The sequence below is a fragment of the Lissotriton vulgaris genome, chromosome 5 (assembly GCF_964263255.1).
Source record: "Lissotriton vulgaris chromosome 5, aLisVul1.2, whole genome shotgun sequence".
In the NCBI taxonomy this organism is placed as follows: Eukaryota; Metazoa; Chordata; class Amphibia; order Caudata; family Salamandridae; genus Lissotriton; species Lissotriton vulgaris.
The window spans coordinates 380,444,312-380,471,092 of NC_141693.1; the positions used below are offsets into that span (position 1 = coordinate 380,444,312).

Consider the following 26,781-nt stretch of genomic DNA (forward strand, 5'->3'; position numbering starts at 1 on the left):
CGGGACTCGTCCGTCGTTGAGTGCATAATGTTCAAGACGGGTTCATTTATTTGAGCTCGGTAAAGACGTGTCTGTTCACACAGGCTTGGTAAAGACGGGTCCATTTCGGTGGGCACGGTAAAGACGTGTCTCTTTATGAGACCGGTATGGTTGTACTGTATTCCAGTGCTTAAAGTTAACGGTTTTCAAGTTCATGTTTTCCCCATGTATTGGTCAAACTGTATCTGTTTTTAATGTTTTAGTGTTGTAGGGTGAATGGTTGTTTCAGTCAGTCTATTGTGTTTTCATTGCGTTTGTTCCAACATGCCACTGTTTTCATAATTACGTCAGTTAGGGACCAGGAAAGGGATACTCGAAGAGTCAGTTCCCGTCCCGCCTAGAGACACACCTGGTCATTTTATGTACCAGAAACACGGGCTAGATGCCATATTGTTTTTAGACTTGTGGGTAGATTACACTAAAGATTTAGAGGAAAAGAACAGATGGCCTGCTTTAGGAACATGGGATTCCGAATGCATTATGAAAGTAGAGGAAGCGCTATGGAAAAGGAAAGTAAGACCGTCCCAGAAAGATGCCATTGAGTTATGGCGTAAAGAAGCGCATAGGAGAGCAGAGAAGGAATTCCACCAAGCAGAGAGAAGTAAACAAGCAGCGGAAAAAGCCAAAGAAAAAGAACTGCGGGAGGAGGGGGAACGGGTCAAGGCAGAACAAGCTGATAGAGAAAGAAATGCCCTTGTTGCAGGTATTTATCCCGTCCTTTCAGAAGAACTAGCTAAAGTGACCCCTTCAGAGAAATCCCGTAGGTCGCATACGCCACCACCAGTACCCTTTAGAGTACGTAGACAGAAGCCGACAGCCTCTGAAGCTTTTATTTCCTCCTACCTAGAAGAGCCCGCACCGGACTATGTAAATGCAGAATTCCCTCCGCCCCCGTCACAGGCTCAGCTCCTACAGCTCCAGCAGGCCGTGAAAGAGGACGAAGGACAAGGGGCAGTGGGAGGGGGGCCACCGACAACGCCACGAACACCGCCACTGACACGAACCCCGTTAGGGCTAGGGCCACCACGAACGCCACAAATGACATCAACACCATTTAAGTATGTAGGTGTAACGATCCCACGTTGTATATACGATCCAGTAACAGGAGAAGGTGCAATGCTCATGTATTCACTAAGATTAAGACATGCCGTCGACTATTTGATCACATTACCAGGCATGAAGGAACACCTAGATAAAATATACGATTTGATTAGAACAGGTAAGGGACCCGCGAGTATAGAAGAGGCCATGGAACAAAGAAAGGTGGATGTTAAAAACATGATTTTACGTTTTTTGATTAACTGTCTGATCAGGGAACAAGACCAACCAGACAGGGAGGTAAAGAAAGTTTTGACGGATTGGAGTGACAACATAGCTGCCGGTCGGCATGATAGACAGGGACAGACAGAAAGTATGTACAGAAAAATACGAAAGGGGATCATAGACATACACAAGGAAGTCTCTGACGGACAGTATGAGTCATCAACGGAAGAGGTTGAGCCAGAAACGGAGGAAAAGGACAAAATAAATTACGTAGGCAAAGCACGACAGTTTGACAGGCCCAAGTGTCTCGACTACCGTAAACAGGGACATTCTATAAAAGAAAGATATTCCCTTGAAAATTTGTTCCAGGCTACTGAAAACGCACTGAAACGACGGGTAGAGAGCGAGAGACCCCACACCCCACACGAACAGGAATTGGTCCGGTCCGCCGTCCAATGGGTGTCTAATTCTAACATATATAGCGGTGACATAGTAGCCCAGACCTTTTTGAGCCTTCCGCCGAACGAACAGCGTTTGGCTGGTATTTACATGGTTCAACATTTGATCACGTTGTATGAGAGTCAATATTCTGATCCCGGTCCCTTGTATAAATTACTGGACGATATACTCCTAGAAAGATGGACAAACCTAGGTACTGAATTAATTAATGTCATTCTGGACCAACGACGTAAGTACTTGACTTCTCTGACCACATGCATGATTCCTGACCCACACCACGACAGAAAGAACTTGCACATAGACAGACAGAACCCCCTACGAGAGGTACATCCCGTCAAAAATGCAGCGGGTGAGCTACAACGAGTATATGTTTACACACCCTTAACGAAATTAGAAATACTGGAAATGAAAAAGATGTTGCCCTGCCATGATAAAGACCCGGGGGGATTTCACCGAGAATTAAAAGACATTCTCCGCATAGGGGATTACACGTACGCTGACATTATAAAATTATTGAAAGTACTGTTGCCTGCTGGTATTTACGAAAAGCTTAAAGAAAAAGACTGGGAGGTGGGAGAGAAAAAGTTAAGTTGGGCAGAATTGGAAGCAGAGGATAAAGGACGGCACCCAGGTGTTGGTCTTGGGGACAAAGCTAAAGCACTACCTGAACTCCTAATACAAGTTTTGCCGAGACTATTGATTACTAAAAAGGAAGATTGGGATGCTATTTCAGCCTGTAAACAGAAACAGGATGAGGACACAAGTGATTTTTATTCTAGATTCGAGAAACGTTTTACTATTAATAGTGGCCTTAAGCCCAGTAGTGAATCATATCCACACCTTTTCGTGAGCAAATTAGTAGAGAATTCCTTATCCCAGATCAAGAATAGAGTACAGAAGGTTGAGAGTACTTGGCAAGCAAATAGCCCTTCGCAAGTGTTGCAAATGTTACAATACCACCAGAACAGAATTAGAGAGGAACAGGATCATGAAAAGAGACGCATGAAAGATGCGAAAATGAAAGTGCTGGTTGCCCAAACGGTACCAGCTAATGCGAACAAAAAGGGTACGACACTTGTTAATGGGAACTGTAATTATTGTAAACAGCCAGGTCACTTTGTAAAAGATTGTGCTGTCCTGAAACACAATATAGCTACAGGCAAGACAAAAGAACGACCGCATCATCCTAGGCAGAATAGCACCCCACAGAACATGCAACAGACAGTAGCAAATTTTCCCCCACCACCACCTGCCACCCAACATGCCACCCAACAAATGTACCAGTACACACAGTCGGATTATCCAGAATTCCAACAGTTCTCATGAAACAGCCTAGAGAGGGAAGTTGGCTTGCCCCTCATTGAGGTTCCTGTAGATCAAGAGGGTCCCTATGTACATAGTTGTGTATTGGGAAAGGACAGAAAATTCCTGATTGACACAGGGGCGAGCAGAACTACCATCAGTCATGACGAGGTTCCAGGGGCACCCCTTTCAAGCTCACAGAATGTTTCCCTGGGATTTTCATGAAAGCCTATTGTTAACGAAGTGTCGAAACCAGTTTCCCTAGGTGTTGGTCCATTGTCACGTACCACAGACTTGCTACTTACTAAGTCCTGTTCAGAAAACTTGCTTGGTATAAAGACATTGAAAGAACTAGGAGCAGTTATATGTTGTTCTCCGGAAGGAGTACGCCTGTTCTTACGTGATTTTAAGGGACATTATGTGTTGAAAGATTTTGACCACAGACTCCAGAATGTACCACAGCACTTATGGGCACAAGGTCCGACTGACGTAGGTTACATGCACATTACGCCACACCGTGTCACTCTCAAAACAGGAGTAGTATTACCACGAATCCGACAATACAAGTTACCACCTGATGCCGTAATAGCCTTACTGAAAATTGTTGACGAACTCATTGCACAAGGAGTGGTAGTGGAGACTGACTCGAATGTATGTAATTCACCTGTCATCCCTATTCTTAAACAAACAGACCCTAATGCACCACCAGTTTACAGACTAGTTGTGACCTTCGAGAATTGAACAAATGTGTAGTCCCTCAATACCCAGTGGTCCCAGATATTTCTTCATTACTGACTGCTATTGATTCTGAGGCAACGTTCTTTACTGTAATTGACTTGAAGAATGCCTTTTTCAGTGTCCCAATTCATCCAGAGAGTCAGTACCTTTTCGGATTCAGTTTAAATGGACGCAGCTTTAAATTTACGAGAGCTCCCCAAGGTTTCACAGAGAGTCCTAGCATTTACAGCCAGGCATTAAAAAGACAGCTAGACAGTATTCATATGCCTGCTAAAACTGCACTGCTCCAGTATGTAGACAACATCCTAATTACAGCACGATCAGAACCAGACTGCGAGAATGCATCACTGACAGTTTTACACTTCCTGGCAGCCAAGGGGCACAAAGTGTCCCCTTCGAAGTTGCAATTCTGTGCACAGCAAGTGGTGTACATTGGACACTTGCTGTCCAAGAGGGGTAGACAGCTGACACAAGAACGTATTCAGTTAATTGCTAACCTTTCACAGCCCAGGACACAAAAGGAAGTACGGGCCTTCATTGGCCTCACTTCATACTGCAGACAATGGATTCCCCAGTATGCCTATCTAGCCAAACCACTCATACAGTTGACAACACAGGAGGCAGCGTCTTCGACTGTCCTCCCTTGGACACAAGAACATACTCTGGCATTTGAAGAATTGAAAAGAGCCTTATGTCAAGCACCAGATTTAGCGACTCCTTGTTACAGCAAGCCTTTTACGCTTTTTGTCACTGAACGAGATGGAACAGCATTATCTGTCCTTACACAAGATCAAGCAGGAAAACACAAGCCTTGTGCTTATTTTTCTAGTACACTGGATCCAGTGGCCCAGGCTCTGCCTGCGTGCCTGAAATCAGTTGCAGCAACAGCCCTAGCTATAAGACAGAGTGACTCCATAGTGTTGGGACAACCCCTGACAGTACAGGTTCCACATGCAGTGGAAGTTCTCTTGAACAGGACACAGACACAGCACCTGACTGTAGCGAGACTAACAGGATATGAATTGACGTTATTTCAGCCACACATAGAGATCAGACGATGCAATATTCTCAACCCTGCTACACTCTTGCCCTCAAGCACAGTAGACACTGCACCACATGACTGTGTGGAAGTAATAAATACAGTGACAAAACCAAGACAAGACCTGACAGACGTTGCACTTCCAGACCCTGACCTGACACTTTATGTAGATGGTTCATGCATGAGAACAAGCAAAGGAGAGTTAGGGGCCGCATATGCCGTGACCACTGATACTGAAGTCATAGAGACACAAAGAATAGACACGCTGTCAGCACAAGCAGCAGAGCTTATCGCTCTGACACAGGCCTGCATAAGAGCCAAGAACTTGAAAGTGAACATATATACAGATTCACAGTATGCCTTCGGGGTTGTTCATGACTTCGGAGTATTATGGAGGGAGAGAGGTTTCCTGACCTCTCATGGTGCTAAAATTCAGCATGGTCTCCTTATTCAGGCTCTGTTAGAAGCGATACATTTACCTGCAGCCATAGCAATCCTGAAATGCAAAGCACACATGAAAGTTACAGACACCATTTCCCAGGGTAATGACCTGGCAGACCGAACAGCTAAACTTACAGCCCAGACACCAACAGACACGACAAAGACAGAAGTACCATTACTGACAAACAGCATGACAGTCAGGGATCCTTCACAGGATGTACTCGACATACAGACACATGCCACTCCAGATGAAATAAAGAAATGGACTGAACAAGGAGGGGTCCAGACTGACCAAGGTTGGATGACTAAAGGCAAAGCTACATGGTTTCTCCCAGACTCTATGGTACAAGTCATCATAAACACAGCACATAGTCCAGCACACTTAGGGGAAAAGGCAATGCTAGACAGCTTACAGCATATCTGGTTTAACAAGCACCTGCGTGCAGCAGCGAAGCAGAAAGTACGTACCTGTATGATTTGTTGCCAGTTCAATCCAGGCAAAGGCATTCCGGTGGAACAAGGCGGATTTCATCCTCCTGACCATCCTTTTGAAGTCCTCCAGATGGATTATACCCAAATGGACAGATGTAGAGGTTACAAGTATGTCCTAGTAGTTGTATGTGCACTATCTAGATGGACAGAAGCTTACCCAGTCCCAGATTATACTGCTGTGACCACCGTCAGGCAATTGGTACGAGAGTTTTTCCCCAGATACGGATTGCCCCGTGTCGTTTACTCAGACAACGGTCAGCCCTTTTCCTCTGAATTAATGAAACAAGTGTCCCTTCTGTTAGGATATCAATGGAAGTTTCATTGTGTACGACACCCAGAAGCAGCTGGACTTGTCGAGCGCCATAATCAGACACTTAAGACGAAATTAGCGAAAGTCTGTGCAGAAAAAGGCGTGGATTGGATGGTAGCCTTGCCGGTTTCCCTCTTTTACATGCGCATGGTAGCTCATTCCAGAACAGGCCTATCTCCTTACGAAGTGGTTTTTGGTAGACCACCGAATATGTGGGGTGCGCCTATGCCTAGGAAAATTACTGATGTTGACAGTAATATGCTGACAGATTACCTGGCTTCCTTGATGTCTGCACTACTCTCTTGTCGTTCACAGGTTGCCGCCGCCTTCCCCGACAACACCCAAGTCAAAGAGCATACCATCGTCCCTGGTGACCTAGTCTTCATTCGGAACTTTGATCGTTCAAGCCCCCTTGAGCCGCGCTGGAAAACACCGAAATTAGTACTGCTGACCACGAGGACTGCCGTCAAGCTCGAGGGACGCAAGGGATGGATTCACGCCCTACACTGCAAGAAATTCTTTGGAGACTCTGGAACTTTGATCAAAAATAAGGACACTCCCGATAGTACAGACTCTAAGCCCCCTTTGTTAGAAAAGACTCCGCAACAGGAATATGGGTCCAAATTACGATCTAGTAAGTCAGACAGCGTTTAATTGTTTAAGTCCACTAGGTGGTGAATCGGTTAGACAGGTTCCTGACATGAATAAGATCGTAGACCAGAATAGTAGAAAGAGAGAAATGAAAGAAAAGTACTGCAAGATATTACGCAGTAGATGTATAGTAACTCTGATTTTTATGTCTCTTCTGTGCACCACAATAATATGTATCAGCTTGGCACTACATGTTTTCTTTCTTCCTATTTCTTCACGTATACATTCTTCCTCCAATGACACTGTAGAGCACACATTCAGTGATCTGCCACCCCATGAACTGTCATATCGACTAGCCCTGCGCAACAATACTTTTATTCGAATGTTGCACCGTTCTCATCAGACCAGCAATGTAACAAATTGCTGGGTATGTGGCCGGCTCCCACCTTATCAGAAAACGAAGGGAGTTCTGCCCCTTTTTCCTTTTCCGTTCTCGCACAATGGGTTGTGCGGAGCATGGTTTGCTTTAATGTCATCACTAGACAGAAAGTACACAGTTTCCCAGGGCGATTGGATATGGGGAGATTTGAATAAAGTAATGAATGAGGCATGTTTTCCAGACGAAGACGGTCTTCCCCAAAAGAAAGGGACCGATCTAGAAAATGAAGTGTATGAGCAAGGAAATGCTTCCCTTAACTTTATGATTCTGAATGTCCAGTCCGAGAAAAATACAGGTCCACCGTTTATATCAGTCCTACCAGTAAAAGGTGAATTGTGCGTTAGAAAGAAAGGTTCAGTACATTTAGGACACAGTGATTGTAATACTGTAGTCAAGTTTACTGATAAAGGAAAGTCTACTTTCAAAGCTTCCCGCCATTCCTATTTCATTTGTGGTCAGACAGCCTACGTACGTCTGTCCTTAGATTGGGGTGGGACATGTTATATAGCGTTCCTGCTGCCACCTGTCTTTCTAGCCCCATCCCATTACCATCGAGATTAACGATTAGAGCATGTCAGACACAGAAGGGAGTTCGATTCCCCAGTGATTGATCAGACTTTTTCTTCATAGGTCCCTTCCAAAAGAGTAAACTAATACGCAGGTTAACAAGAACTCTAGAAGCAGTAGTGAATGAGACTGCATCTGCCCTGGCGAACTTGACCGAGGAGCAGTCTGCGATGAGACTTGTTGTTCTTCAGAATCGTCTTGTTCTTGACGTCATCCTGGCAGATAGGGGCGGGGCTTGTAGAGTGATCGGCTCCAGTTGTTGCGTGTTTATTCCTAATAACGCGCCATCCGTGTACGCAGCAATAACAAGGCTCCACAAGATAGCTCACGAGATACATCAAGACCCAGGCACATGGACTTGGTCCGGTTGGCTCTAGAATATAATATCAGCATGGGGATGGAAAGTGTTGTCGTTCCTAGGAATGATACTGCTTATGATATTCAGTTTCTGTCTCTGTCTGCAATGTGGCCCGGCGATTTGCGGCTTGTGTGCCACTGCCTGTATTCCCCATCCACGTATACAAAAGAAAAAAGACGAACAAATGATGCTGTATGATCAGATATATGGTCTCATGAATATAGATGTGTCCTGAAGGGCACAGTAGGGGACAAGGAGGGAAATTTTTACGTGGCCAAGGTGTCCCCTGCATGTACCCCACGTTAGTGTATCTTCATGTCACCCATACACTTTCCCTCTCATGCCTGTAATATTAATGCCTCTGCATTTCCGTCCCATGTTAGAGTGTCAGTTACCAAGCCTTCCATGAAAGAAACGTTAATTCTGCATTGAGGCCTATGTTGCCCATGTTGCCAATGTATTTGCATGGAGCACTTTTAAAAGTCGAGATGAACCCGTTTTGTGGCTCAGCCGAGCCAGGACCCGAATTCAGGCCTCATGCCTCCCAGACACTCTAAAAGCTGCAGTTTAGCTATGTATCCCTGACCTCTCGCATACTTTCTGCTCAGCCGAGAGGAGCCCAGTCCAGCCTGCCAAGACAGTATTTTGCTTATAATTATCTGCTCTGCTCCACAGAAACACATTCCTGCCTAACGAAAAAGGTAAACAGAACCCGTCCACAGAGATAGAGCCCAGCCTTTCTGTCTCCGTTTAAGTGATTTACAGAGCTCGCATCCATAGAAAGCCCATGGCCCCCACACAATGCACGAAGACATATATGCACACTCTGGCTTTTAGTGATGAGCAACCTTTGCTCGAGCGACCTTTACTTCAGATAATACATCCTCCAAACTTAAGTATCAGATAATACCAAGCGTGCAGGTCGTCCTGACACTCAAGGCTTCTCTACTAGAATGAAAGTCAGCCCCCCCCAGCTTCCCCCAGTTACACGTCAATTCCACGTCATGACCAAGTAGCGCACACAAGTAGGGTAAAGGTTCCAGCTGACCACGCAGACCCCCTCCATGTATCCACCCACCTATGACACACCTATGACTCCTCAAGGGAACACCCACGTGTACGCCTTTTTACACGCCCTTTAGCACGCCCATGTGTTCTTATCTCTCTCTTTTTCTTGCCCCGCCTGGAGCGCTCCGCCTTCTCTATGCAAGTTAATGTATGTTTAACGTATAAATATTGTACTCTGTGAATAAAGTTCAGATGACGACCCTTCCTGAACCTTTGTGGTGATGGAACCCGATTCTCCCTTAACTCGAGTTACTGAAATAAAGCCCTTTTGAATCGGACACCACGGACTCTGCCTCTCATTATATGCATGACCTTTTGTTTAAGTATAGAAATTCCGACAGGGTAAATATTTTATTTACCACAAGAATATGGCACCCTTAATGACTAAAGTAAAATTCGATTTAGAAAGAATGCACAACCTCCACTTATCACTAGTCGGCCGTACCAATGTTATTAAAATGATAATCTTGCCTACATTTCTTTACTTTTTTAGGGCTTTACCATTATTTTTTTAGGCTAGATTGTTTCATGATTTGAGTTAGTATTGAACAGATTCATTTGGGCCCATGGTAAAACAAGGAGAGCATACAGGTTTATCACCCTCCCAAGGGATAGAGGAGGTTGGGGGGCCCCGGACTTTAGGATGTATTATTGGGCCGCCGCACTGCAGTACATGCAGGGTTTAATTGGGGGCAGTGAGTCAGACCCAAAAATTACCTGTACCTCTACTGATGTGTACGCAACGGCTCTGGGCTCTGGGGGGAAGAGACGGAAAATTGTTTTCTTAACTGCACTTACTCTTCCTACTACAAAAGAACAAGATTTAGGACAATGGGGCCGCTTATAAAATATGGGCTGCCTTCTTGAAAAAATTTGGGCTGGGAAGGTTCAATAGGTATACTTGCCTGTTTAAAAACAGGTCCCCCCAGAGGCGATGTTTGCGGATTCGTTTATAGCTGGTTGGACAAAAAATGGGATTGTGAAGATTGGGGATATTGTCGGGCCGGGGGCGGTTGTACAGTTCAAGGATTTAGAGACTACATTTTGCATTGATAGGAAAAGCTTTTTAAATACTTACAGGTTCGGAGTTTTCTGAATAATAAACACGGAGGGGCTGCAAGGTTCAGTAACAACAAAATTCGGGATAAAATTGAAAAGGGTGGTAATTGTAGAATCCGCAGCTTCTACGCACTCCTCCCAGCGGTGAAGCCAGATGACCTGGAAAAGCATGGAACTCAGTGGGCTGGGAAAATGGGCATTGAATCAAGCTGGTTCCAGGAATCATTAGATTTAGGTTGTTCGATACTTTGCTCAGCCGCACTCCAAGCCCAGCATTACAAGACACTATACTCCCTGTACTTTACCCCGGCAAGAATAGCTCTGTGGGGAGGCACCTTTGGGACCAATTGTCCACGCTGAAATCTACCTGAGGCAGATAGAATTCACATTTTTCGCCACCTGCCAGCAACTTCTTAAACTTATTAGGGATATCAAGCTATTTTTTGATAGATATGTAGGGATTAAAGTCACTCTCACCCTACCCTTAACACTACTGGGGGTGATCCCAGATATTGACCTCTCCCATGTGGAGTTTATATTTCTTGCTATGGCAGCTCTTAGACTCTCCATAGCCAGGGCCTGGCTGGATAAAACACCTCCTGTAATGCAACACTGGCTTGCAAGTCTTTTGGCTGCTTTTAACCTGGAAAAGGGAATCTACGCGAGGAAGGGCAGAAGGGGGTTATGACTGTTTCAAAAATAAATGTCAAAATAGTGCTTAGAACCAATAGGTGCTTAAATAGGAGACCTGGTCACGCTCCACCTTGGCAAAGTCAAAAGTTTAGGCTGACTGCAATGGACTCCTAGCTGGATACAGGTACCCATTTGGGCCCGCTGAACCTAAGTACTTGGAACCCAAATGCATTATCATCAACAAGGAAGCACTGTGCAGCCGAAACAATGTGTCAGTGTTGAACCTCGCAGTGGATGAGATGCATTGATTTTCTCCATACAACTGCAGCAATGCATCGGTTCCGAGTGCGACCGATGGTTTCAGATGCGATACAAGGCTGCTATTCCCACAGTAGTCAAGCCATTGATGCTGAAAGTGATGCACTGGTTCCGTTTATGATGCACCAGCCAGCTCCATGCAACAATAACGAAGGGTCGGTTCCAAAGGCGATGTACCAGTACCGCTCCTTGCAACAATGAGGATGCGCTGGTTTTGACTCAAGCAAAGGCTGAGATGAGCCAGCTCGATGAGGCTGCATGGGTTCTGGATGAAGCAGCACCTTATGATTCACTTCCAAAGTCCAGGACTGGGGTAGCACCACTTGACTCACAGCTTGCAGATGCAGGTGGTTCAAGTCTTTGACATCCCTGAGACTTGGGAACAGGAATTAAGCCAGCAAACCCTTGGAGTCACTTCGGGTTCACGTGGTGCAGGTCTAGTTCTTCTCACCCCAGCAGTAGAACAGCAGGTAGCAGGGCAGCTCAGCAAGGCAAGGGCACCACAAGGGAAAGTTCAGCAAAGCAGTCCAGCAGAGTAGCAGTACATTAAGCAGCACAGCACCTCTTCTTCCTGGCAGAGTAGTCTCAGGTTCAAAAGTGTACTGATTTGGTAGTGTCAGAGGTCCCTTACTTATACTCAGTGGTGACTTTGAAGTGGAGAAAACTATAAAGAAAACGTTGAAGCGCACCGTGGTTCTCCCATCCTGTCCTGGGTCCAGAGATACTACAGGGGGTAATCCATCTATTGTGTGGGGGCTGGACACAGCCCTTTCATGTATAAGTGTCAGATCCTCCCTCCCAAACTGCTCAGTGTGGCCATCAGCATGCAGAGTGTGTTGTTGGTGTTGTGCATGTTCTCCTTGACAGGAAGTACCTCTCCGCTTAAAGAAAAGGAACTATCAGGGAGAACCCTACCCTGTGATTAATATTTATTTAAATTAAAATGAACTCCACTGGGGTACCCCTGAAGTATCCAACTGACAGTATAATAAATGTAAAACTTCTACTATCACCATAAAATTTACGAAACTATGCCCCAAGTATGAAATAACCCTCACTGAGGTGATGATAGGGGCAAACGTTCGTTCCCTGCAAAGTACATGTGACTGATAACTTTGTTGTCAAGAGGATCCCATGGCATACCAGTGCCCAAACACTGGCTTTGCACTGCCAACAAGATACCTGGTCCGTGTGAGGATTATTTTCATTGCTGCTTCTGTTGCTGTATCAGTTTATGCATACTCCTAGATGCGCCTTGCATGTTCTATGTTTGATCGGAGTAAAGATGGGTATACTTCTGCTCAAGAGTAACATGCTTTTTGTGTCTCAGGGGAACGTGTTCTTCTCTTCACTGTGCTGTGTGTGTTCAGTCATTATTGTTAAAGGGTGGCCACCGGCTGCTGCTTGTGCTATCTATGTTGTTGCACCATGTTGGACCTGTCATCTTTAGGGTTGTCTTTCTCGAGACTTTTTGCCTTTTACCTCCTCTTTTTTGCTGGTTCATTTTGTTGGCCTTACGACTCTGAACACTTTACCACTGCTAACCAGTGCTAAAGTGCATGTGCTTCTCCCCTAAACATAGGGACATTGGTGTATACCTGATTAGCATATTTGATTTACTAGTAAGTCACTTGTGAAGTGGTATAACACCTACCCAAGGCCTGTAAGTCAAATGCGACTAGTGGGCCTGGAGGACAGATTGTGCCACCCACATATGTAGCCTTTCAAACCTGCCTCAGGCCAGCCATTGCCGTCCCTGTGTGTGCAGTTTACTGCCACACCGACTTGCTATTTTATCCTACTTGCCAAGCCTCAAACTCCCCTTTAATTACATATAAGGCACCACTAAGGTAGGCACTAAGTAACCCTAAGGGCAGGGGGCGACATAAGTAAAAGTTAGGACAAGTGTGTTTAATGATAAAATGTCTGGGTAGTGAAAAACACCCACATTTGTTTTTCACTACTGTGAGTCCTACCCCTCTCATAGGCTAGCATTGGGGGATCTTTAATACACTATTAAGCTGTAATTCCTGATTAGAGAGGAGTAACTTTTCATGTTTCATGTTTCATATCTTTGAAATGTTAAAGATAAATCCTCCTCCCAGGTAAACTTGGATTGAACATTACTGCATTAGAAATCGCACTTTTTGAAAGCGGACATCTCTCTGCACTTACTGCTCTGTGTGCCTGACAGCCTATTGCCAAAATATGTCTGGGATGTGTGACAGCTACACTTTGTGCATTTCCTCTAGACAGACACAACACAGGAAAGATCTGTATGTCTGTGTACTCATCTACATGCATCAGAATTCTGATGGCCTTGCCTACGCAGGATGGAAGGGACGGCTAACACTTCACTTGAATAGGCAGTGTCCTGTCCCCACATAAAGGGCTGATTATCCCTCACAGGCAGCATGGCAGACAGGAATAGGTTGAAAGAGATACTTGTGCACTTACAAGATACTTTAAGGTCATCCACAAATCAAAGGCGCTTTTGGGTCTATGCTCCCCTAAAATCAGACACTACCGGACTTGTAACTGAAGCGCTGCCAGAGGAGCTGCTGTGCTGCTTAACTGGACTGCTGATGTGGAAGCCACACTTTTCTATTTGTTGCCCTGCTGCCTGCTGCTCTCTGACTCTGCTGAAGGAGAGCTGGGCTCTACCTTCACTCTAAGTGATCGCAAGGGTTTGTTGCATTGTCTCCTGTTGCTTGGGACTCAGGGATATCAAAGTCTCTATCCCATCTCCTGTGCCTGGCTCACTGGAAGTGTCTCAGACACTGCAAGATGGATCTTGACATATCTCCTGTGTATCAGAACTAGTGAATCAACCTGGTTGCAGGAGTAAAATTGGCACATCCTAACCAGCTCTCTGCCTCCAGAGAGCCGCGCATTGGACACCATACCACCTCCTCTGCAGCTTGGTGAGATCGACGCATTCCCTCAATTGTGTGGCGGAATCCGACGCATTGCTCAATATCTCTTGACTCCATCTTCAGAAATGACGCATTGCCTTCACTGCGTGAAGAAGGTCGACGCATCCTGCACCTGCATGGCTTCCACATTGGCGCATCCCCCTGTTTGCAAGCAGGAAAGATACCTTGTTCACCGGGGCCTGCATGGGTCCTGTACCCAGCCAGTGCTTCATTGCGGCCAGCCCGAACTTTAACTTTGACCCAGTCCAGTGCAACTGAAAGTGACCTTTTTAGGGCGACTTGCTTCTAAGTGCTTTATTGCATTTATTCCTTTAAAATTAAATATCTCTACTTCTATACATTGGATTTTTGTAGTTTTGGTCTTGTTTTCCTCAAAATATAATAAGGCATATTTTTCTGGTCTACCAGAGGATGGGCACAGGTTAATTTTTTAGTGTGTACTTAGCTAACCTTGACTAGAGTCGTGGTTCCTGCCTAGCCTGGGTGCATACCTCAGTCAACTAGGAACACCACTTTAGATTTAATGTTTAAAGGGTTAGGGTGCGGTGTGTGCATGCACCACTGACTGTTATTTTTATCCTTATATCTTTTAAGGTAGCCCCAAAGACATCTTGACATTTAATTTATTATAAGCATTACGCAGATTTTGTTACTTGGAGTGGTAGCCAAGGATTGCTTGATGTAAACATACGTTAAAACTGGTTTGTGTGAGAGATAGGGCCTCAAATGTTATCCAGCAGCTATTTTGAGGATTATGTAGACGAGCTACAGAAGACATTTTTAGATATGGGAAATGCTATATTAATCCACACTCTATAACTTAACATATGTGACTGGTCTCTGACAGCCCTGCCTGATATAGCTAATTTATAATGTTGCACTCCTACCACTTTTGTTGGGTTCTGCTCATGACGTATAACCAGAACTCCTATGTAGAGGAGTTCTGGAATGTGGATGTGGACAGTTGGAGTTTACAGAGAGAGGTTGCATCCCTGACCTCTCCGTCCTGTTGGCTAAGAATAAAGAAGTTTAGTTCCTACCTGACAGTGGTAACTTCTTTTCACTGGCGACGAGGTGCCAACAGGACAACCACGTGTGCAGTTTCCTGTTTCAAGTCGGCGAAGCAGTCTTGAAGGTTTCAGCTGTGTCCGGCCCAGGAACATTGATTCTTCATTCTCGACGAAATCCTTCATCCTTGGTGTCTATCCGGTAAATTGTTAGGACTAGTCACCTAATTGAAGAGTTATGTGCCCTTTTTCGTCATAAAAGCGCTTAAAATATTATCTGCGTTCAGCTCGGCTCGAGACTGCCTGCTTCTGCTCTTGACTCCACAGGCACGTCATCACGTAATCCTGTGCGTGCCTCCATCTGTCAGGAAGTGTTTAGGCATTGTTAAACTGTTGCCCAGCAACGCGCTTTTTCTAAACAGCGCAATTACCTAAACTGCGATATGCACGCATTTACACAGCGCACATAAATAAAAGTGACGAAAGAAGAAAGAATTTCTATCGCACTGAGCGTCAAACTGTAGGCGATTAAACTAATCGTATTTCATGTTCATAAACAGAATATTCTCAGCGTGAAGCTTTAGCTTGTTGGTGAGGCATTGTCCATTTTAAACACTATTTGTGAGGTTCAAAATTCACTGTAAGAGTTGATCACAAGCCGTTGGTGCAACTGTTCACAACAAAAGGTGGAGAAAAGGCAACACCACGCATAGCAAAATGGCAATATAGATTATTGGAACATAATTTCGAAGTAGAATATGTTCCAGGAAAAAAGAATATTTTCGCGATTGCCTATCTAGCTTACCAAGTATCAATTACACGGATAATATAGAGGAGGTTGATGATGGAGATGTATTTTGTTTTGCAATTTTAGAGTCATGTAGTGCCATTTTAGAGAGTGAGTGGAGAGATTCATATTTATGTGATGAGGACATCAAAAAGGTGATGGACATGATTCTCACAGGGTGGAGCTCCCAGTCTTCCATTGAAGATTCCATTGAAAAATTCAAACATGTTTTTGATGAGTTGTCAATAATTGATGGTTTATTATTCCGTTCTACTTCTCTAGTAGTTCCTACTAGTATGAGGAATAAGATACTTACCCTAGCTCATGAGGGGCATATAGGCATACGGGTCATGAAGAGGAGGATCAGGGAACAGTTCTGGTGGCCTGGTCTTGATAAACAAGTCAAACATTTTGTCAGGGACTGTTTACAATGTGCCATCAGCGATAAGACTCAGGTGACTGTCCCCAGTGCAGTTCAAGCTGTGGAAGTTCCTCCCAAATCATGGTCTAAAGTGGCAATTGACATCATTGGTCCCTTGAAGTTAACAGATCATGGTATTCTAGAATATGGTATTGTAGTAATGGATTATTACAGCCGTTGGCCAGAATTAAAATTTGTTAAGGTTCCGACAACTTCTGGCATCATAGAATTCCTGGAATTCCTTTTTGTTAGGGATGGGATTCCTGATGAAATTATATCCGACAATGGTTGTCAATTTAAGTCATCAGAATTTGAAGAATTTTTAAAATTCTTAGATATAAAACATACCAAAAAATCTCTCTATCACCCTAGGAGTAATGGCCTTGTGGAGAGGTTTAATAGGGTAATTAAAGAAAACATACAACTCTCCAAGGCCAGTAAACTTAAATGTAAAAAGGAACTTAAAAATCTATTATGGGCGGTACGCACTACACCCAATTCCGACACAGGAGTCTCTCCTTTTGTATTACTTAGAGGTCGAGTTCCTTCTTCAAAAATGTTGAGGGGATGGATGGGTGTGTTCAGCGTACCAATAACCAAGTTACAAGAGGTTACCAAGAAAAGAGCCGAAGCTCAAAAGAAATACATTCAACCTTGCACAAGGGAACTCAAAGTAAAAGTGGGGGATTTTGTACGAGTTAAATGTCCTAGAATCTTGCCAAAGGGTTCATCTAAGTTTTCTCAGCCACAGCTTGTTGTAAGATCTAATAAGAGTGCTGTGCAATTACAAGATGGTAGGTGGTGGAATAAAAGTAAAATTTCGGTTTCCAATAAGTACAATTCATTTGGTACTAATACAACCACCACGCATGATGATCTACCTTCCACATCTTCCAGTTCTCTTCTTCGGGAACACTCTACTAGATCAACAAAGTTACCTAATACATTTCAGGACTATGTAATGTATAGGTAGTGTGATAACATGTTTCTACGTGATTTTGTTGTTTAATTCTTTATATGATTTTAACTAGAATTCTTTTCTTTATTCTATGAGATGTTTTACATATTTTATTGTGCTGTATTTGTTTCAAGTTTTCTGTTCTGTATAGGGGAAAGATGTGTTGGGTTCTGCTCATGACGTATAACCAGAACTCCTATGTAGAGGAGTTCTGGAATGTGGATGTGGACAGTTGGAGTTTACAGGGAGAGGTTGCATCCCTGACCTCTCCGTCCTGTTGGCTAAGAATAAAGAAGTTTAGTTCCTACCTGACTGTGGTAACTTCTTTTCAACTTTCCACCTTGATGTCATTACACATTATCAGTCTAGTCCTGCACGTCCATAATATGCATTGAAACAGAAATGACACACTATTTTCGAGTCCATGTGAGCCTGAGACAGGGACAGCAGGTCTCCATCCACAGCAGATGAACAAATTTGGAAAACAAAAAAGGAGGAATATATACCAATAAAAGTCTTCGCTCTCAGAGGCATAACATTGCCTGTGGTGGTGAGAGATTTACTTAGCATTTTAACTTGAATGGGTTTCCTCAAGGAAGTGAACACTCATAATGATGAAAACATTAGCGTGCCCAGTCAACTATGTGGTTGACTGTTGCGGTAATATTAGTTTAAAAAATATTTTTAGCAAGACTGTGCGAGGCAAGATTGGTCATCTGCGATGCAGGGTGCGCTACGAAATTCGTTTTATTTATTAAATTGTTCACTTACCTTCAATTATCCATACTCCAGTTTTTAGCAATCCCCACCCTGCCCCTCCCCCGCCCCGCCTCTTCGCCCCACCGAAACTCTCTCCACGGGCCGTGGCTGCTAAGGATGCAAAAATTCCATGAACTGTGCCTCCCCAGTTAGGAGTGGGGAGGAAGTGTTCACGTCCAATTGCCGAACAAACAAAGATATAGCAACCCCTGCAAGTACTCACTAAGAAATGTATGTCAGAATTTTTAAGGTAAATAGCAATCAAACCTCCTGGTGTTCTGTGAACGCAAAAAGACTTTCCTGTGCACTAAGTTATGAACGTGTACTCCTTGTTATTAAAAGTAATGCTTGGTACCCTAGTAGAATTACTATAGAAGGGGTGGGAAAGCCTTTTCTACAGACTACTATGTGCCTACTAAGAGTTAACACATAATGTTTCAGCTTTTAGCTCCCTTTGTGGTTGGTGACCATGGTGGAGTTCCATTTATTTAGAAAACATACTTGAGCAAAACGCAAATAATCTGAAGAAGCAGACATACATAAAACAGATTGTCATTTAGTGGACACTTTAACTATATTTCATAAAATGACTAGAGGAGTTTCTACAATTATTTTAAAGATATAAAATTGTGAACAACATAATAACATATTTACATGAATGGTGTCCTATGTAATGATCAGGATATTATGTTGCATCTGTATTGAGTAGCTTTGGCACCTCGTCCCAAGGCTTTAGAATTTGAAACAAACTTTTAAGTCCAAACATTTTAGGTTTGTGAATATACTTTGCTTGGTTAATTTTAAAGATTCAGAACGCTAGAAACAGCTTCTGGCGTACCAAAGGACAGAAAGCAGAACGAGAGACAGGCTCAATAACTCACTTCAGCAAAGGCCCTGACAATGTTTAGTTTAGCTGGTTCTTCTTCCAAGATACGCATAAGAACTAAAGAGAAGGAGACCTGCTGCTCTGACCCTTTACAGTTTGGTTACAAGGAAGGACAGGATCCAAGGTCCAAATCATCTCAGAGGCAGAGAGCATGCTTTTCCTCATTCTTATCTTTTTCCAAGTTAATTTTTGTTCTGAATACCTGGTGGTGGGACACCCAAGAAATAGTATTACCTCCTCGTAAGTCTTCCTCGCCACATGATTTACATAGTGAGCTTTAGCTCCACAACAGAACCCTCCAAAGCAAAAATAAACCACCTCCCACCCCCTCCCAACATGGCCGACCAGTCCCACCTGACCTCTATAAGAGGCGGGCCGGCCCAACCAATCAGCCTGTTTTTTTTGTTCTGCACGACTCTCTCCAGAGCACGGTACAGGTAAGATGGGCCGGCGTGAGCTGGCCCTTGGGGTTTAAGGTGGAGGACCTGCTCTAGCGGTCTCGAGTGCCTTATGCCTAATAAATCCCCCCCCCTCTTCCTTCCCCCGGTCCTATGGGGCCGGTTAGGTGCTGCTCTAGCGTGCCATGGGTCTACAGGGGGGGGGGGCGGCCGGGGGTGTGGAGTGTTTGTAAATGCCCGTGTCTCCCCCGGTCGTTACTGAAGGGCCCTTGCCCGTTGGTGGGCTTCGGGTCCGGCGCTGGTTCCCCTGTGTGTGGGCTGGGGCTCCGGTGGCTTTCAATGCGCTGGTCGCATGTGTGGATTGTACATGTTGGCCGTACATTTGGTACGCAGAGCCTGTGTGTTGTACCTCGCCCGTGAGGGCAGGGGTTCATTCACGTGCCTTTACCCAGGGATATATCCCAATGCATTGTGGCGCACAGCCATAGTTGCAGGCAGCGCTACGAGATTACTGACTTCAATTCCGAATGTAGTCTCTAAAATGTGCTGTTGGAATGCAGGGATTTTGTCTGGGTGCACTACGTGCAGGTAATGACTAAAACGTGTAATGTTTGCCTGGATATTGCATTGTCTCTCATGTTGTGAAGATTTATCTTGCATGAGTCCTGCGTTAAGCATCCTTCCTAAATGTAATGTTTAGTCTGCGTACCGTCTTGGCTCACTTGCACTGAATGCCACTCTAGTGGGAAGGTTCCCTGCGAGAAGCTGGGTTCGAGCCGGTGCTAAGAATTGGGGGATGCAGGGTATTAAATTCCGTATCTTAGCCAATTTCTGACTGCTACAGGTCCTCGTCAGACAGCCCTGTAATGCGTTTCTGTTTTACAATACCTTTCCGGCCTGCCTGGGTCTCGGAAGCGCGGCGCTGGTCGCGGCCGCCTCCCTCCGTGCGTGTCTCTGCATTCGGCCCTACGGGCCGCGGCGGTTTGTCGCGCTGATGTTGTCCGGGCGCCTCCGCCCCTCAGGGGCGGGGTTTGATTGCCGCCAGGTGCGGCCGTTTGGAATGGACACGGCCCTCTCCTGCTGGCGCTGCGTTTTTGACGCGGCTTGCGTGTGGTGGAGCTGGGCGTGTTGTTGCAGGCACCCGGATGGAGGCACAGTGCGAGCTTCCCTGGTACAGCGCCTCCAAGCGTAGATATAACAATGCTGGTGATGACATTTTACAGGCTGCCCTCGCAGGCCAGGGTTCGAATCCTGCCAATGCGTCTGTATCTACGCGGTGAGTGCGTTTCTTCTCTAGGGATTGCCGCTTGCAAGTACACTTCTATTTGGAAGCCCGGGTTATCCTCCGGGGCATGGGCCGTCAGGATGCGCCGGGCTCAGGTGTGTTGGCACTGCTGGGTACTCCTCGGGGTGGCGGGGGTGTCCCCCCCCTTCTGTCGCAGTCTGAGGGCCCCCCCGGTTTCCGGCGCCTTCCTTTCTAGGGGTCTGTGCGAGGCGGGGTGCCCCGCCCCCTCCTGGCTTTCTCTCCCTCTCGGTACCCGGGGGGGGGGGAGTAGGGCCCACTGGCAGTGGTCTGGCCCGGGACCTGGGTACGGTTCCTCGGCGGATCTGGGGGGCGATTTAGTCCGGGGACCGGATTAGTCGCGCCTCGGGACCTTTTCCATGCATGGAGTCCTGCTCTGCTTCCCTGGGCTTTTGCTTGCTTTTTCCCCACGTTCGGCCCCCACAATGCTTTGGATGCCTGACCTCCTCCTCGGGGGTGTCCGGGACTATGGAGCTATAGCTCATAGGTTGGTCTGGTGCCTTTGGTGCGGACGGCCCTCACAGTCCACGGGACGAATCCTGCCGATGCTGTGGTGGTATCCCGAGGTGAAAGTTTCGCCTCAGGGGGTTGGACGGGTTGAGTCTACAGCTGCTGGCGTCCAAGCGCCTTGTGCCCTTGCGGGGGTGTAGTACGCCGGTCTTGTCTCAAGTTGCGCTACTGGGTAGTGTGACAGGGCCCCAACGCGGGGAGGGCACTCTTACTTAGTGTTTCGCTCCGGTTTGGAGCTTGCATTTGCCTCCCCCGGCGGCGGGGGTTGTTCCCGGGGTTTCCCTGGGGGCGTTCTCTGCGCAAGTCTCCGGAACGTTGACCTGCCCTTTCAGGGGTGGGGTCCTTCGGCCATTCCACCCGGATTTCGGGGTGTCGGTCGGGGCGGTCAGGTTTTGGCTCCCGGGCCCGGGTGTCGGTTTTCCGGTCTCGTACTGGTCCTGCCGCTTCAATATTCGCCCCTGGATCCTAGCTTTCGGCCCTCTCACTCCTGGGGGTTCCCGGGGGGGGTAGGGGGCTGTCGCCTCCGTTGCGTCCCGTCTTGGGCCGCGGCGGTCGCAGTTCTTAGGATCTTCGGGCTGGCTGGCCGGTGACCGGTCTTGCTGGTATTGCGGCCTCTCCACGGGGTCCCCCCTTCCCGACGGGTTCGGATGCCACCTCCTCCCCTTGTCTATTCTGTGGCCCTTGGGTTGGCCTGGGAGGCCGGACTGCGAGTGGGGGTCCCCACTCTCGGTTGCGGGTACCGCTGTTGGGCTTGCCTTCTGAACCGTGGGTTGGCCCGGTGCTCATGACCCGCCTGGGGGATCTTCTTCGCCGGGAGGGAGTCCTGGTGTTCCCTGTCTGGGCAATTGATACAGCCCGGCCTCGTCTTTTTCGTGGGTGAGGCATCACGTCAGGCGGGGTCTCTCCTCTGACGGCTCCCTGTTCTAGGTGCGGTGGTCCCTTCGGGTCCTGTCTCGGGCTTGTCCTCCTTCGGGGGTCAGGTGCCTGGACCCGGTACTTCCCTCTGGGTCAGTCAGGGAAAGGAGCTATAGCTCAAAGGTAAGTCTGGTACCGTTGGTGCAGACAGCCCTCACAGGCCAGGGTTCGAATCCGGCCAATATGGGGCATCCTTTGGTCCTGACCTGCCGCCTTGGCACCTATGCTTCGGTGTCCCCAGGTATGGGCCGTACTCACTTCGGCAACTCATATCCATGAGTTGGGACAATTCCGAGGGGATTGGCGTGGCCCCTGCGCAAGGTGGACTCACATGTTCGTGAGGCGTTCCATATACCGGGTCAGTCGCCCTGGAAGGGCCGGTTTCGCCGGTCCTGTCCCTTCGGGCCATCCTTCTCCCGGGGTCCGGCTCTGTGCCGGCTCGACTATGTCGAATCTTCCTTCGTTGCCTTGTCCCGCCTTGTCCCGGTGGTGTTTCGGCGCCTGGTGCCTCGGCTCGGTCTGCCTCCGGTGGATCGGTTCGGGGGGGGGGGGGGCCTCGGCCCTCCGGACCGGTTTCTACGCCTCCTTCCGAGGCCTTATTGCCCGGTCTTTCGCGTGACCTTTCAGACTGATGTACGCGTTTCCCCCGTGCCCTCTGATTTCGCGGGTCCTCGGGGATTCGCTTGGGCAGGGCCGGGGTGCTCCTGGGTGCTCGTCCCGGCTGCGCATGGACTTGTTTTGGTGTGATGTGCCTGGCACCCGCGCGTGGTGGCCTCGCATGCCCTGGGGCATTCCTGTTTTTGGCTCCCGGCGGGGTCCTCCGCCCCGGGTTCCCTCTCCTTTGGCCGAGCTGGCGCTTCGAGCCGCCTGGCCGATCCCGGTTCTTCCAGTACAGTGATTGGGTCCCCCGCTCTCGGCGCCGGTGTTGAGCCGGCGCTTGTCGGCTGGCCGGCCTCCTTGTGCAGGCCTGGTCCTGGAGCGGAGGAGGATGCTTGCTCGGGGGTTGGGGCTTTGCTGCTGGGTTCCCGCGATTGTTCCAATGCTCGCTCCGGCGGCACGTATACATGATCTGGAACGATACTGAGAGGATTGCCGCGGCTCCGGCGCAAGGAGGTCACGCTTATTCGTGGAGCGTTCCATGTTAGTGGAGCTGTGTGGCTCAGGGGTTGGAGGCGGCTGTCCCGGTAGCTGAGATGGTCCTGGTCCAGGGTTCATTTCCCCGCCTCGGTGGGTCTTGGGCGTCATTACTTCCGTGGACTCGTGAATCCTCATGCCGGTGCCTACTCGTCTCACGTGTTCACACTCTGCAACTCTGGGCAGTTGCTTGCCTAATCTCCACTTGGGCCCCTTGCGGCGGGATGCCTGGCCCTCGCCTTGTATCCTGCTGAGGTTATCTCACAGGGGTTTACCAGGTCGGGTTCCCGAGCCCCGCACCTTGTTGCCTTTGGGTGATACGTGCGCTATGCACATCGCGATACTCTGGCATACTCCCTCTCTCGTTCTACGAGCTCTTCGGGGCCCGCCCTTTTGGGCCCCGGCCCTCGGTGGCTTGGCGGTTCCTCGCCTGTCAGGTTTCCCTGGGGGCGATGGTGTCTGCTGGGCGGATGGGCGTGCGGGGGTCGTTCCTCCGCTCCACGCCCTTCTTGCGGGTTTTGCCGGTCGGGGTTGCTCCTCCGGCATGTCCCCCGTGTCCTTCCCGGGGTCCCTTCCCGGGGGCCTCGGACTCCGGTGGTATCTTTCCCGCTTTTTCCGGCCTACGTGGTTCCTCCCTTGTCCGGGCTGGTGGTTCGGCGTGCTGTTTTGGCTTCCCTTAGCCGCACGTTTTTCCTTTCCCGGTGGGATGACCTGTGTTATGCCTTTTGGGCCCGGTTCGTCCGGGCCACTAGCCATCGTTCCTCCTTGGCTCACGGGCTTACACGGGCTGGCATCCTTCCCTACGATTCGCTGGGTTCGGTGGATCCGGCGGGGGCCCGGGGTCGGTCCGCGAGGTATGGCTCTGTTCCCTGGGCCCCCTTCGTGGGTGTCTCCTCTGTGGAGTGTTATCTGTCCTCGGCGTGGTCGTCCCCCGCCTGGTACGTGGGTCTCTAGCAGTCCCGGGGGGGACTTCGCTGGGGCCTTTTCTGAGTGCTGGAGCTGCGGCTCCTGGTTGGCCTCCTTTTCCTGGAGGTCTTGATTTCAGGTTTCCTGTGGTCCCTGTTTTCTTTTCAGTTGTTTACATCAACCTTGGGTTGGTTTCTCTGCATCACCATGTGGTGTTGTGGTTATGGTGGTCAATGAAGCCTTGTTGGCTTGGGTATTGGCTCACTATGTAAATCATGTGGCGAGGAAGACTTACGAGGAGGTAATGCCCCGGTTACTTACCGGTAATCTTCATTACTCCGAGTATAGTCTTCCTCGCCACATGAGTTCCCTCCCCCCCTCCCTGTCTGGCTATCGGCTTCATTGTTTGCTTGGTAGAACAGGCTGATTGGTTGGGCCGGCCCGCCTCTTATAGAGGTCAGGTGGGACTGGTCGGCCATGTTGGGAGGGGGTGGGAGGTGGTTTATTTTTGCTTTGGAGGGTTCTGTTGTGGAGCTAAAGCTCACTATGTAAATCATGTGGCGAGGAAGACTATACTCGGAGTAATGAAGATTACCGGTAAGTAACCGGGGCATTACCTCAGCATTGTTTGTTGGATTTTCCTTAACCAATTCCAGCTAGGTTCACAAAGAGGGTCCTTTCCAACCTTTTCTGTGTCTCCTTGACAATTTTGGGCTATTTTCAAAATCTTTCGCTGTTGAAGGTATGCCAACCGTCCACAGGATTGCCTATTAAAATGATGTACCTCCCTCTGCTCAACAGTGGAAAACCTACCCAGAATGTTTCTAGGTCAGAGGTCTTCAATCTTTTTGCTGCCGAGACCCCCCCGTCAACATTTTGAGGCATGAGAACCCCTTCTGACACATATGTCTAGGACCTGGTTCTCCTTACTATCGACAACCATGAAGGTCCCCAATTCCCACAGCAAATCGATTTTTACGGTGGGGAAATACCATTAAATAGTGTTTAGCATGCCAAAGGTTTGTGGGTGACTGTGGCTCAGTGTCAGAGGCTGACCACACAGTTCAAACAAAAAGTCTCCAAAAAGAATTACTGACAAAAGCATGATGGGACTTTATTTTTCACAAAAAAAACATAATTTGACAAAACTTATTGGAATGATAACATAGAAATGGTCAATCTGTGTTTACACCTCATTAGTACCAGTTAAACACCCAAATATAGCAATAAGCAACGAAAAGGGAACCAGTCCAGCTTTGCAAAGGGCCTCCTACTGTGTGGCAACACGTCACCTGCTTTTTAGTAATTTTTTTACCGTTTTAGTATTAAAAATATTTTTTTGTTAATACTAGCAGGTTATGTGGCAGAAGATGGATTATGTGGCAAACACAGCAAATCTATAATTATGATAAAATCACAGCAGCCACACAATCGCATATTTCCGAAGGCCCTGGGTATATTAGCGTTAATGCATGAGCTGAAACTTTAGTGCAAGGCATCTGAAGAGAACCATACTATATTTCATGGGATGCTGATGGCTTTGCTTTTACAGCTGCATGGAATCGGAAGTTTTTTCCTCAAAACTTTATTGCGGCTATTACAGCCATAAAAGCACATTTAAATTTACAATACAATAAAATGTAATCCAAATCAGTAAAGAAAGATACAATTTCATTATAAGAACTGGTATATACAAGTGTAGTAGTAGTTGGGACTCAGTAATAAGGAAAGCAAGATTAAAACCTATGTTTAAAAATATAATTTAAAAATAAAAACATATAAAAGCATTTCTAAAAAGCCCTAAATCTTTTAGACGTCCATTGTCAGTAGGGCTACCAGCTGGGGAGCACTCTATCTCTCACACAGATGCAACACCCAAAATATTGCTGCCGGAATAATTATACTAAAATAGCAAAATCACAAATAACTAGGTCCCGTTCTTTAACAAATACCTTCGTTTTAGTCACATAGCAATTTCGAAATTGCAACAACATAGACTGGGTTTGTATCCGATCTGAGGATCCTAAAAAAATCACAATGGTTCCTGATACCCAGATTTCTACACAGTTGCATGATCCATTTAGACCTGGACTGTTTATATGCCGGGCAGAAGAAGAGAGCGTTAATCACTGTTTCCTCCTCCACCAGGCTTCCAGGACAAAAGCAATGGGTAGCGCCCGCCCACTTATTAGTTACTGTAAATAGCGGGAGCGTCCCTTATCTAAATTTCAGAAACAAATTCCTTGCTAGAAGGGGCTGTATTTAATGGAGAAACTGCTCAAACTGATAATGTGACTTAAAAAACCAAGAAACCATACGTTAGACTCATGGTTTTGACTGCCTGAATTAGGCTAGCCAATTTGAAATCTTTCACTGCTTTAGCTAAGTGTTTTTTGGAGACAGCTACACACGATTCTTCGGGAATAGTCCATAAGTCCTCCCTGCCCATAGCATGAAAAGAATCCCTAACAAAAGAGAGCCAAGGTATTTATACTGCCCACACCTGCATGGAATTGGAAGTTGCTGAACATCATAATATAAATATGCCAACTGTAAGGTCAAAGCAAGATGCTTTCTTTAAATCCCTTAATTTTGGTCCCTTAATTTTCTTTCATACTGTCTTTCGAAAAAGGTTTTGAGCCAGATGTAAGACGGAAATTTGCATGGGCAAATGGGTTTGTGACCCGTTTGCACATGCAATTTTCCTCTGGGCCATGTACTAACACTATTTTGTGAGTCGCGAAT

At 47.1% G+C, this 26,781-nt stretch overlaps 2 non-coding genes across 2 annotated transcripts; both read left to right on the forward strand.

Annotated features, from left to right (window-relative positions):
- Nucleotides 1–22,246: 22,246 nt before the first annotated feature.
- LOC147710927 (U6 spliceosomal RNA) lies at nucleotides 22,247–22,353 on the forward strand. Its single transcript, XR_015296286.1, has one exon. It is a non-coding gene; the product is annotated as a U6 spliceosomal RNA (small nuclear RNA).
- A 682-nt stretch (nucleotides 22,354–23,035) lies between these two features.
- Nucleotides 23,036–23,142, forward strand: LOC147710928 (U6 spliceosomal RNA). Its single transcript, XR_015296280.1, has one exon. It is a non-coding gene; the product is annotated as a U6 spliceosomal RNA (small nuclear RNA).
- Nucleotides 23,143–26,781: the final 3,639 nt, after the last annotated feature.